General features: G+C 38.9%; 1 long non-coding RNA gene across 2 annotated transcripts in view; it reads right to left on the bottom strand.

Annotated features, from left to right (window-relative positions):
- The window catches only part of LOC114562671 (uncharacterized), a 38103-nt gene that overhangs the window by 23300 nt on the left and 941 nt on the right, over nucleotides 1-13862 (bottom strand). For both annotated transcript variants that reach the window (XR_003693518.1, XR_003693517.1), the window contains one exon: nucleotides 13730-13811. This is a non-coding gene — a long non-coding RNA (uncharacterized LOC114562671). The remainder of the gene's footprint in view (nucleotides 1-13729; nucleotides 13812-13862) is intronic.

Genomic DNA, 13862 nt, shown 5'->3' with positions numbered 1-13862 from the left:
TCTATTTTGTGCATTTATTTAACTCAACACAAACATACAGTACATTTAAAGCTACTATGAGCATATTTTCGTATATTTCCTTACTCTTCCTCTATGTATTCACCAATATAGCCATGTATCCAGATTCAGTCCTTTCTAGTCATGATCCTTTCCCTACATTATTTTGGGTACAGTTGCCTTTCTAGTCTGCCCTACCACAGCACAGGTGGTCGTGGCTTTGATCATTACGCTCATTAAATCCTGGAGTTAATCTTTCTCAGATGAATCTCCCCAAGGCTGGCCGGGGCCACTTAGTCTGAGCTCATTGTTAAATTGGCTTAGACTGAAACCACACCCTTCCCCCTTTTCAAATCCTCGAGCCCCTGCTGATTCAATGTGTAACCATGTAACCTATTAGGACTGTAACCTGTAGAGCAGCCACCTTGCAGTCGTTCGTTGTGTATTAGGTGTGTGGAGCAACTTCCTTGTTTTTTTCACTCGTATTTTAGGTGAAAATCTGATTTCAATCCACTGTGATTCAATCAGCAAACTCCTATTTCAAGTCAGTTTTGACCACACAGGCAACTGGCAGGTTAACCTAGATTTCCAACACCCTTTCCCTCTCGCCATGTCTCATGCAAATATTATAATAAAAAGCGGTCTTCTCAGTCCCAGCATGAGAAGCTTTTATTAAGAGAGCATCTAAAATCACAGTGGTAATCCACCCAGCCAAGATCACCTTGATTAAAAATGTATTAAATCCTAGGGCACTGTGAAGAGTAATAATAATTTCAGTTCCACCATTATTTTTTCATACCCTCTCAGACAGAGATGTAGATTTCATTAATGCTCGGGAGTGAGACAGCTTTGCTCAGGATGTCTCATGTATTATTGGGGAAGATAGTAGGAAGATATGAGCTGGGGATGGAAGTTCAAAGCAGCTGGAGTTTGGATGCTGGAAGTAGACTGGGTCATGACAAGGGGTTCAAATCAATATTTCCCCATCTCAGAAGTTATTGTTACGGAGCCGAGCAACGTCTGTATCCGCACTGTTCTTCATGAATGTATCCTCACCATCTGCACCAGCCATGCTGCCCTTTCAGAGACCAGAGCAAACCAATGTGTATGTAAAGTACTCTTTTTAATCTTGGTCTGGTTATCAGTTGAATCCAAAAAATCAAAAGCCAAATATCCCACTGATCCAAAGCCTCCGGTGTCAACTAGTCCCAACAAAATAGACGCGGCTTTGCTCCAAGACTTCTCTGTATGGGTTCGCAAGGCTGCACTTTTGCAATTCCATTATGCTGCTGGAATAATACACCCTGAAAACAAGAGTCTCTTGGTATAGAATGGTTTTCCAGTGTATTGTGACAATTTTTTTGTCTGATTCTTGTCTAGCTGGTTGTCCAAAGCTTACTTTTTGAGTACAGTGTAAAAAGCTGTATATTTTGTGGATGTAACAAAATAGAAAAGTAGTCTGCAGCACAATATGTCATGGACACGTGAAAGCTTTCAGGCATTCTTTTCTTGTAGATCATAGCCCACAGCCCTCCCCTGCACATCAGGTTAATGGGCCTTGTGATGTGGAAGGACAAGCACGTCCAGGCTCAAACTGAAATGGTAAACCAATACATTATGCTCGGGGAGCAAAACCATTTTCCTTAATGGTCTTTTCCAGCAAGGCTTACACAAGAGAAACGATTCCTATCCTCTCAATGTTTCCTCTCCAGTTCCTCTTCTCTGTGACCATCACAAGGCCTGAGTAATGTTCCTATGCACTTGTTAGCATGTTTTCCTGATAGAAAAATGTTTGTTCTGAGAACTTGCCCCTTTGTGTTTAATTCTTATTGTCCAAATGCATTTGGCTGGGAGTGTTTAAGGAGTGGCGATGAGCAGAGAGATAGATTTGTGTTACAGGTGGAGACGAGAATAAGCTAGCAACAGGTTTTAAAATATTAGCTTAGCTGTTGATCTCTGTTTCTGAATATAGACCCAACCCCCACGCAAAATCATCTCAGAAGAACACAAGGTTTTTATGTTTTTTTTAATCCTATTGTCATTCTATACTCAGTTATCTGCCAGATAAAAACCCTCTAAAATGACATTGAACTCAAAAACATTTCACTTATTGTGGAACACATTCCATGGTTTTACCTTGTGAATCTCTAAGCCCATCAAACTGTATCATGTTGGCCTTCAAAGTGGGTGTGTGCAAGATCAAGTGGCTGATATTCAATCCAATGCATTCACACATTTCCATCGGCTGGGCAATCCAAAGGATAACTAGATTTTATCTCCCAGGGGAAATGACTAAGATCTGTCATTATCTTGGAGCCTCAAAATGAGACTTCCTACGCCCAGAATAGCACATGCCCCTCCTGCCTTGATTGCAACACATTCTCCATCTATGTAACCACTGTGTTTAAGATCAGCTCATTCAGAATCACTCAGAACAATCGAAGGAGAGATGCAGTCTGTAGGCTTACACGCCATCGCAACAGTGTTACTAGGTCTCGAGCAGATACCATTTAAAAGACAATGTATTATTCCTGAAACTTATATTCTGTTTATGGTGTGTGCTCATATTACTCACCAGGCCAAATGTACAGTCCCTGTCTCTGTTTTGATGTTGAACTGGGCAAAAATAAATGACATAAATAAATAAATAAATAAAACAAGTGTATCAGAAATGGTTGAAATACTGTGTACATATTTGAACTTTTGGTTTCTAATTTATAAAAGATAAGCTTTAGCTCTTGGAGTACTTATTTTATTTTTTCCTTTCATGCGTAGCTTTGTGTTTTTATTTTCTATTTCTGTAAAGTGTGTAAATATATCTTTATGATAATAAGTAATATTAAAAATCTTATTTTAAGAAAACACTGTGTTGTGTCTTTTTTTTTCCATTAATGAAAATTTATTTAAAAGACTAAAGAGTCTGCAGCTGGTGTTTTGAGCTAAATGCTAATGTCAATGACAATGCTAACATGCTGATATTTAGCAGGTAATATTTATCATGATCATCGTTTCAGTTACATGTGTTAGAATGCTAATATTTGCTAATTAGCACATGTACAAGTACATTTACCTGATGATGGTGCTACATAGAAAGTTGACAAGTCACCAAAAGTATTACATTTAACCTGAGGGGAACATGAATGTCTGCCCAAAATTTCATTTCAATCCATTTAATACTTGTAAAGACATTTCACTCCAAACTACAAACGTAAACCTCATATTGGTGATCGAAGAAAAGTCAGGGGAAGATCAAAATCAGGTGGCTTCGTCCTCTAGGGGACATGAAAAACAACAATGCGGTTTTTCCACATCAATCCATCCAATTAAGATAATTTAACTTATACATAAGATGTTTCAGTCCAGACCAAGATGGTGGACTGACCGACCAATCGTCAAACCGACATTACCATCCCTAGAGCCACAAAATTTAAGTTGACTTAATATTGTAGCTCCGGCAGACATTATCGAGATACTGAACAACAGACTGAAGTTATATGCACAGTACAGTAAAACTGCACTTGGCAGAAATATAGAAATATTGGCACAGCGTAGTAGCATCAATGAGCCAATTCATAAATGTTCAATTCAAATGAGATGCTCTAATCAGAATAAAATCAGCCTTCTCATTATTCAACAGATGTGCTTAAGATTTACTATAATTTGTTTTACATATTTTACTTAAAGTCAACCCAGTTCTTTGTGTATTTTACCTTTGTGAAGCTGAACCTGGCCTGAAACTCCACAAAAGACATGTTGACATGACTGCCACGGCCATTAACCTTTACCTTCAGTTGAATCTTGTGTAGAAATTCATTCACTGCAGTATGCACATGCCACTTTAAATGTAAATCCACTCCTCATCCATTAAGCAACACTTCACCAGTGACAGATAGCCTTTACAAAGCTTATAGTGCATACTAAGCATGCTGTACATTAATGTATCACAGCTGCTGAGCATGCATGGAGACTATGGATAAGTCTCCGTGCACTGAGATTCAGCATGCATACATGTCAAATCTACATACAGTACAATGGAGGGTTCTCCTGTTTTTACTGCTAGATAATCAGAAAAGAATTCAGCAGAGATAAGTGCGCTGCATCCACATTTATATTTCAGACCTTTTGGGACATACTGTTGAAATAAACCTTTCCAAGAATCTCTAATCCTTTGATTAATCTTTTTTGCTGTACATATGGTGCCCATCATATGTTCAACATTTGTGCTAAATATTTACAGAAGTTGAATTGGAAATTATAAGTTTGACAGCATCACACATGCTATTTTCTTATATTGTTTATCTAAGAAGAGAGCGTCAGTGAGGCAATGTGTTGAAATGTACTAGGCTTTGCATGGGAGCCACTTTTTCACCAAAAGCCCCACTGGGACCACTCAGGGAAGTGTCTGGTTAACGCACAGAGCTGACATGTCATGATAGACAAGAGGTGCACCCCTGAGCCCCGGCAGCCCCCAAAAGACGCCCAAGGTTATATCATCAAGCCTGGGTCAGCTGTATAATTGGGCTGGGGGTCACCGGGAGGATATGGAGCGTGACAATGAGGCTATAGAGTTACAGTTTGTAGATGGGCAGCAAGGGTGGGGCATTACTGTGAGGCCAGACGTCCCTTTCAGGAGTTCAAGGTCCATCTGCGAGAGTGGCTCCAGCCCTGTACACTGTCACTGTGTGTCACTGCCTGCCAGCCACCAGTACACTGCTGGGAGGATGGGGTTGGGTGAAGGAGTTGGTGGGTATATTGGGTTTGTTGCGAGAGAAAAAAATAAAACTTTCAGGATGATGTGTGAGGTACTGTGGATAATGAGTGTCAGACACAGTTGCAAACTCTCTTTTAAATTATTGACAACATTCCTTCAGCTTAAGAAAAAGGAAAAGCAGTGGGATTTACAGATCGGAAATACAGTATGTGGTGCTCTGTGCCTTCAGTACTTCAATGTGTATATAAATATATATATATATATATATATATATATATATATATATAGGCCTATACTACAGAAACATACCGTAGGAGTAACATCTGGATTGCTCTTGGCACAGAGTCCCAGAATCAACTTCTGCCACATCATAAAAACCTTTACTGCAGTTGGCTCTCCCACAATACCACCAACAAAGCCCACAGAACCGCTGACAAACCCACAACGATGGATATTACCCAGCTCACCACTGTCGCTCAACCACCTGGACTCCACAGACTCAAATAATACAGATTGCAAATGAAGCACACATGTACAGTAATGAGCAGGTGTTGCAAAAATTTGGATTACATTTGTATTATTTTTTATCAATGTTATTCTGTATCAACAAGTCAGTGATTCACTTGATGATTGTGTTTGCAGAGTTTGAGCCAAGACGGTCACGGCTCGTTCCAAGGAGGACAATAAACAATACTGTAAAAACCATACACCGTTTTAAAATACAAAATAATATTTTTAGGAAATTTTAAATTCACATGGATGAAAAAAGGGCGATTCAAAAATTACTGTACATCTCTTTCTTTCACCACTGCTGTGCCACTAACAACTACAGTATCTCACAAAAGTGAGTACACCCCTCACAATTTAGTAAATATTTCATTACATCTTTTAATGGGACAACACTGAAGAAATCACACTTTGCTACAATGTAAAGTATTAAGTGTACAGCTTGCATAACAGTGTAAATGTGCTGTCCCCTCAAAATAACTCAATACACAGCCATTAATGTCTAAACCGCTGGCAAAAGTGAGTACAACCCAAAAAAGTGAGGAATGTTAAATTCCCATAGAGGCAGGCAGATGTTTATTTTTAAAGGCCAGTTATTTCATGGATCCAGGATACTACTCATCCTGATAAACTTCCCTTGGCCTTTGGAATTAAAATAGCCCCCCCACATCATCACATAGCCTTCACCATATTTAGAGATTGGCATGGTTTTATGTCAGTTAGCCTAATAGCTGGTTTGATTTGCATTGAGAGATGATTTAATGGAAAGTACCCCATGCCCCATGGAGGGGTGTACTCACTTTTGTTGCCAGCGGTTTAGACATTAATGGCTGTGTGTTGAGTTATTTTGAGGGGATAGCACATTTACACTGTTATGCAAGCTGTACACTTAATACTTTACATTGTAGCAAAGTGAAATTTCTTCAGTGTTGTCCCATTAAAAGATATAATGAAATATTTACTAAAATGTGAGGGGTGTACTCAGTTTTGTGAGATACTGTATATATTCTATATTGCCATATATATACTGTAACAGTAGCTAATAGTGAAAAAAAAAATATTAAATTTACTATCATGCTGGAAAAAATGACTTTTACTTATTGATCAACTTTATAGTTAGTTATTTTCTGTTGATCAACAAATTATTTAATTGACCATTAATTAATTATTATTATTATTATTATTATTATTATTATTATTATTATTATTATTATTATTACTGTACCTCACATTTACTTATTTTTGGGGCATTTTATTCCTTTATTAGATAGTCAACAGTAGAGACATGACAGGAAATAAGGGGAGAGAGAGATGGGGAATGACACAAACTGGGGATTTTGCAGTTCACCAGGGCAGCCCACTTTTTCTTTATTCTAATCATTACATTCAAAAGTGGCAACTGCTAAAAAGTTGTCTACTTGTGGTAATAATGACAAACTGCCGGAAAGTCATTTCTGGCAATCAATGCTGAAGATATCAAATATCATCAGATTGATCCTGTTGACAGTCTCCCCTTTAGCTGCTAAGGTAATGTTGCGTTAGCTAATGTTATAGTTTTACTGACAGGCAGGACAAGCTGCTGCTCAACCCTGAATGTCCAGAATACCTGATTAAGGTGATTAAGATACTGATGTTATCTATCTAGCTACATTCACAGCTGTAAAATGACGTTACAGTCAACTAACGCTAGATTATTAAGCTACAGAGTCATCACTCTGTCCTTTTTACCACCAAAAAGAAGCAATCCTCACAAAACGTTTTAAAAATCAAAATGGAAAAGAGTGGCATTTTGTCTTTCTAATGGACCACCTTTGGCCGAGCATTGATCCTGCCCTTGATATTATGGTGGATAACTGGCCGCAGGGCAGCTGCCTTGACAGGACGTGTCATGTTTTGGTGCACTTTGGCTCAAACCCTATGTATGTATGTGAGGTAATTCTTGCATCTGCTTCTGAAAAGAAAAACAAAACAACTCCTGACTGCAAACAGAGCCTGGAGCCAGGTAAAAGGCAGGAATAAGAGTCTGTAATGCACCTCAGCTGTGTTAACACCAGCAGCTCTGCAATGGCAACAGATCACTGGAGTGGTCATAAAACCAAAGCCAGCACAAACACAGGACGTGGGGTAGATAAATGCAAAACTGGGATGGGGGTGACATACAGAAAAGGGAACTAGTGGCTGCATGAGATTCCAAGAGTTCCCCTTGTCTACTGTACATGTGTTTGGGATTTACTGTAAGTGTTAACCTCCCCTGCTCTTTTAAAACATCAATAAGAAAACATGACAATGGTGACTAGTGAATTTCTCTGAACTCGAGTTCCTTGTTAATGAGCCAAAACATCCTTCAGGATTATTCTATACACTGTGCAGCTTAGCCACATTAGCTTTAGCTCACAGGCCAGGAACAAAGCGAGTGCACCGGCCCATAGGCTAATATAATCAGGGTCATAACTTTCCCATCATTAGAACGTTACACATTGATGACGGATGGACTTAGGATATAAACTGTTAGCTTCCTTAAGCCTTTCCTTAAGTGTCCTCTTTTGGGGCCAAAAGGACACTTCCTTTTCAATTACGCAGAGACATGGTGGCACCATAGACTGTAAAAAATAATGGACAAAGCGTCCGGGCCTGAAAAATTAAATCAATGTGGTAGTAAATCTGCATTCTATCTAGTTTCCAGCAGAAGGCAGTCTATGGAAAAATGACCCTACTTCTTACTTGATTTATTACCTCAGTAAACACCTTCATAATGAGTTTATGGTGTCAATCGCTATTTTCAAGTCTTCTTCCATACAGCATGATGTTCATTTTGTAAATTATGGTCCCATTTATTTTAAAATAGATGATAAAGTAGGGGACGCTTTAGGGCGTGGCTACACGCCAACCTGTCAATCAGGACAGTGGCTTAGCAATGCTAACCATTGTGTACAGTAAAAAAGACCTGAACTTGTTTTAGGGTGTCTCCACTTACATCCTCACTGGATGACTCGCTTCAGAAGGGTTGAAAATCTGCAAATTTTAGCGTAGACCTTAGCACAGCACCCTTGCAACCATAAGAAACACTGGCTTGGCCGTATCATCCTCCCCAGCTCCACCCTCTTGTAAAAAATCGCCACGTCCAGTTCGGCGACGACCATATTGCCAAACTTGAGGCTTCAAAACAACAGACCACAAACCAATGGGTGACATCACATGCCCAGAGCTGTATAGTAACGAAGTAGAACCACTTCACTACTGTTCTTAAGTACTAAAAGGCTATATCTGCACTCTACTGGAGTATTATTATTTTTTCCTACTTCTACTTTTACTTAAGTACATATTTTCGATGAGTTTAATACTTTTACTACGATACATTTTTTTATGTGCAGCATCAGTACTCGTTACTGTTGTGAATTCCTCACGCTACGGAGACTGTGTAGGTTACAGTGTGCGTAGTTACGGTTACGTTAGTTACGCAAGAAATATCGCGTTGTGTTTCTTTTCATTACGCCCGTTGCCTGTTCAGAAGTCAGAGACGATGTAAGTTTGTACTCTTTCGATTTAGCTATTGTTGCAACAGATTAAGCTATTCCTGAGTTGTTTCAGTCTGCAATGAGTACTGAATGTTAACCGTTTGACCCTGTGATGTGAAGCTGCTAGTTTATCTGGATGTTGCTAGCTTGCTAACTTTCCACTCTACATCACACATGTTACTAGCTAGTGTTTGATACGTTTTTTTGGGCTTTAATCGTTACTGTGCTGAAGAGGATGTTCATTTTACTTGCACAGTGTGATAATTTTACATTTTATTTCAGTATTTGTTAATACGTGACTAATAACCCACTGTTATATCAGATGATAGTAGTTATTATAGCTGTGACATTAATGTACCTTTTTGGGGTTTATTTCAGAAACTTCCTTCATATATCCAGCAATGTACAGCTTGTGACTGCCTGTAATGCACCATCTTACTACCAAGTAAAAAGTTGAACTCGACCTGGTGACTAATACACATTATCCATATCCACAGGGTTAAAATCCCAACAGTTACAATTATAAAATGTTACAAATCATTCCTTGTACTGCTACTACAGCCAAAGGAATTGTGAGTGTCCTTTAGGATAAACATTTGAAATAATATAAACAATATGATATTCAAACTTTTGACTGCTTCCTACATAACACAATACTTGTACTTTTACTTTCAGTACATGAGTAGTACATACTACTTGTAAACTACTTGCAATATTTAAGTACAAAAACTTTTGAATACTTTAGTACTTCCACTTAAGTGTGGTGCTTAAAGAGTACTTCAACTTCTACTCAAGTCACTTTTTTGATAGAGCACTTTACTTTTACTCAAGTCTGGGTCTCTAGTACTTTATACACGTCTGCTGCTGCTGCTACGTCCATTATTATTACAGTTTATGGTTGGCACCCGTCTCCCTGCCCTTCTCCCTTAATTGTGGCAACACAAGCATGAAGGTGTGTTGTCCATGAAAGGTATGGGGACAATAGCTTAGTGAAATCTTTATGGTCATATATGAGGTGGTAAACAAAAAACCCTCAGGGAATTTAATGTGACATAGTAAAGCTTTGCAAAGCCGTTGTGTTGTGCTGTCATGTTAGAAAGAGCCTAAAACCTTTTATTGAGCAATGTCTATTTACAGGAATGCTTTCTATTGTTTGGAGGCTTGTAACATTACAACTTCCTCATGCCTTCCTACCTGTTAAATTTTTAATAAAATAGGATGTAAACAGCTTTAAACAACAATCTTAAGTGTCCAGTTGACCTTAAGGTTTTCTGCGATAGCCTTATCTTTAACCACACAACATACACATGTACACATAGCATGCTCAGATCCAGAAAGTGAGTGAGCAGATCATACGGGTGTCACCCAGAACGACATGGTTATCAGCTGTGTGTATGGCACAGATTATCTGATCATCCTGGACTTTACAGAGATTGTTGATGAGATCCATTCAAGGTCACGTCAGTCAAGCCCACTCCTCTTCTCTCCTAACCCAAAGCATTTAAAGAAACAATTTGCTGCTGGTCAGAGGATCTGTGAAGTGCTATTATCTTGTTAGGGCCAGTTAAGAGGCCGTGTCTCTGAGGGCTGAGCCGACCCTGTCAGGACGGCGTCACTTTGCTCTGTGGGCTGCCATGCAACCACAAAGGAGTTAACGGTCCAAACTTCTTTGCCAGATGGACACTCAAAGAGACAAACACACACAAAGACAGACAACGTGAGTCACTTCAATACACTCAAGGTATTTCTCTGATATGTCAAGTGGCTCAAAGGAGTCAAGTATGCTGAGAGATGCTGAATGTTTTTGTCTCAGCCTGCTAACAATAATAATAAAGCTATTTATTATTTATTTAACTATTTATATAAATAACACTGTAAGCTGATCAATTGCTGTTTATATAGTTAATATAATTATTTAACAGTCAAAATTAGACACAGTCATAAATTATGTCCATGCAGCAGGCTGGTATATCAGTTGTATGTGTACGTTCAAACGGAGCTCATAGCCTAGTAAGGGAGTTACTCTGCAACTTGTGATAATGGGCTGCACCATACAAGTAATTTCTTTCTAAAATGTATACTTCCCCTAAACATGTGCAGGTCATTCCTTATTAAGTGAGAGAGACTAAAGAGCCAGAGGAATATTTTCTTTCATATATAAACTGGAAGCACGGTGCCTGTGACAGACTACATCCCTTTACAGCTATGATGACACTGGCATGCATGCTTGGTATTGTGCTGTACCGTTACTTTTATTTATAGGCTATTAGATGAGGGCACAATGTGTTTTCATGCTGCATTACCTGGAGACGGGAATAGATGCTGTTAACATGTGGTTGCTTCTAACAAAAACCTGCTTTGACTTCGGCAGCAGTGTTTCTCAGAGATAGACGTTTTCCCGAAGATATTTGTTTGTGTTTTAATCATTTACGATAAAATAATATAAGATGAGAGAGAACTGTCTTTATAGTGCAAATATAAAACATCAATAATCAAGGTGAAAGTATAAAAATATTAACAGATATCCAAAATCTACAAAATCCAAAATATACAGATATATATATATATATATATAGATATGTATGACATATAGCCCAGCTATGTATGTACAATATCAAATCTTAAGTACAGGTACGTGTATATGGTTTATTCAAAATGTTCAATGATTCAGCCATGATATTGCACGTAAAGTCCCATCATGTTCCATGATCAGAAAGTCGTAATTATTTTAAGTCACGGAGATGACAGTCTTTATGTGTGACACAGCAAATCCAACATACGCAATCAATAAATGAACATTGACTGATGTAACAGACAAACATGCGTTGTTAGCTAGTGCATACTTGACTGCACAAATCCCATTCTCCATCTCAATAAAACAATCCATTGTACTATGTCTCTTACTTCCCATCACTAGTTTTTAGTGGCTTTAATTCCCATTTCATTCAACTGATGCACTAGGTGAAACGTCAGTCTGTGATGATTTGTTTTTATTAGTCTACTTTGTTAAATTATGGATTGAAAAATAGGTCATGAAAATGAACAAAGTGGTGAGTCAAGTGTGACCTAAGTAGCTACAACATAGCCGTTTGTGTTAACTTGACACTCCAACTTACAGTACAATCACACTTATGTTTAGCTGGTACAACAGGTCTCAGGTCTTTTCCCATAAAAATTTGCAAGTTAATCAAGGTGAAGATCTATTTGACCGATGTTTGAAGCTCCAAACTAGAAGAATGTGTGATTTTGACTGAACTGAACTGATAGAAGAATGTGTTATTTTGACTGAACTGATTATTTAAAAAAAGGAAAAAAGTGTAATTATTGCATTCACTCTCGTTTGCCTGAAATTTGGCAAGGGAGTATTATCCTAAAAACAACAATGATTCAGAAAACATTGGTCATGTTGTTACTGGATTTCTGTTCCACTTTAAATAGCAAAGAGAAAAGCAAAACTGATTGCAGCAGGAGCTGGTACTGAGCCATTCAAAGCGAAGACAATGATGTCGTGACACACACTGACCTATAATTGCCAACAGCAGAGTGCTGAGGGCAGTGATTGGCTGGCTCTTAGGGCCCTGTGGCCTTAGAGGATGAGAGCCATCATGCAATTGCACAGGATCAGCAAATCACTGTCAGATGCCCACTGGCTAGACCACTCCGAAACAAAGCTATTTTCCCATCAGCATCAGAGGGTTTACAGAAAACTATAAAACAAATATGGTTACAATAAAACAGAAATTATCTTTTAGGCATGTTTCAACAAAAAGTGCGAAAGGCAAAAGAACAAAGTGCATTAGGAGTGAGAATGATGTTTTTATCTTCGCACCATACTGTACTCTCCAATAATGACAGTCTTGAGTGCATTGAAAAGTAACGTAATACAATAAAGGTAATAGGGCTGAAGAAATGTTGGCTCATGAGTTTCATTCATTCAGTACCACAGAAAAAGGCTGCATTTGTACATGTAATAAATACAATAGTGTGGAGATACAGACATTAGTTAGCAAGGAAGCATTTGGGCGATGTCCAGGCATTTCTTATCTGCCAACACAGATTAGGTGAACTCTATTTAAACCATAATAGCAGATTTCCTTAAATCACTGCCAAAACTCTACAGTTTAACAAGCATTTGAAGATGTTCTAGAAAACTGTTCCTATTAGCCCGTCAGGCAGTTTCTGATGTCTTAATGCAGGTCAGCTCTCAGACCTGCAGCTGCACAGAAAAAGGCAGACTGGGGAAAGGCGGGGGGTTTGTGGAATAAAACCAGAATCAGCAGCTCTCCCTCTGCCTCCTTTCTTATCTGCTCGCACAGCCAGTTGAGAAGCACACAGACACAGCACTGTAAGACACAGCCAAGCTTTCCTGGCATCTCTCTCCCCACTAAGGAGAGATGAGTTTGTCCTCCCATCTACACCCCTGTGAAGCCCAACACACATCAAGCAGCAGCCACAAGCACATTTAATTGGCCAGCTGTCTGTTTGGTCAGAGCTACTAATTACTTCAGAAGCAGCAGACAGCAGTTATTTGACAGTCGCTTAAGCCATATAATGTAGGAGCACACATTAGAACTGTGCACAAGAGTGCAAGCATGAGCCATATGCAAATATCAGAGATGGTCCTTGCCCCTACATCCCCACTGGAGCGCACTTTCCTATTTCTCCTTCAGGATGTTAATTGATTAAAAATTCAACATATGGTAATACTAAGCTTATGAATGAGGCTCTGCTCACAGGCAATAGATGTAGTCAATTCCCCACAGTAAATCAAAGTGATGTCTTATCAACTAATTATCGCCACTGAATTGTTTATCAAACACAAACCCTGAAGACTTTTCTCTCCTCCGCTACAGTGTTTCTGTGTAAATCTCTTTGTGTGCACATATAGTTGTGTGAATTGTATGTATATGTGTGTGTGTATGTGTAGGTGACATCTCTGGCTAACATTGCATGTAAGACTAGTAAACACAGACATCAGCAATATACAAAGCACACTGACCGTGGATGCCACAGGGAGACACAGCGGAGATGAGTCAGGAGGGCCGGAGGGTGGAGGATGATCAAGGGCCAGCAGATTAATGCTGAAAAGAGCACACGTTGCTTTTATATTTGATGTGCTCACACTTTTTTGA

This window comes from Perca flavescens, chromosome 10 (assembly GCF_004354835.1).
Source record: "Perca flavescens isolate YP-PL-M2 chromosome 10, PFLA_1.0, whole genome shotgun sequence".
NCBI classification, from domain to species: Eukaryota; Metazoa; Chordata; class Actinopteri; order Perciformes; family Percidae; genus Perca; species Perca flavescens.
This window is presented reverse-complemented; position numbering and strand designations above follow the sequence as displayed.